This window comes from Aplysia californica, unplaced genomic scaffold (assembly GCF_000002075.1).
Source record: "Aplysia californica isolate F4 #8 unplaced genomic scaffold, AplCal3.0 scaffold01104, whole genome shotgun sequence".
NCBI lineage: Eukaryota > Metazoa > Mollusca > Gastropoda > Aplysiida > Aplysiidae > Aplysia > Aplysia californica.
The window spans coordinates 90,561-90,868 of NW_004798374.1; positions in this window are offsets into that span (position 1 = coordinate 90,561).

Below are 308 nucleotides of genomic sequence, written 5' to 3' on the forward strand. Positions count from 1 at the left end.
CTTCTATTTTATTTTATATTAGTTTATTATATTTCATTTTACTTCATATGATTGTATTTTATTTTGCGTGATTTTATTTTATTGTGTGATTTCATTTTACGTGGTTTTGCTTTATTTCGTGTGATTTTATTTCTTTATTTTATTTTATGAGATTTTCTTTTATTTCATGTCATTTGATTTGATTTAAATTTATTTTAAGTGATTTTATTTCATAAAGTGATTTGATTTGATGTGATTTTATTTCATTTTAGGTGCTTTCGTTATATTTTATTTTATTTTATTTCATGTGTTTTTATTTTACGTGATTT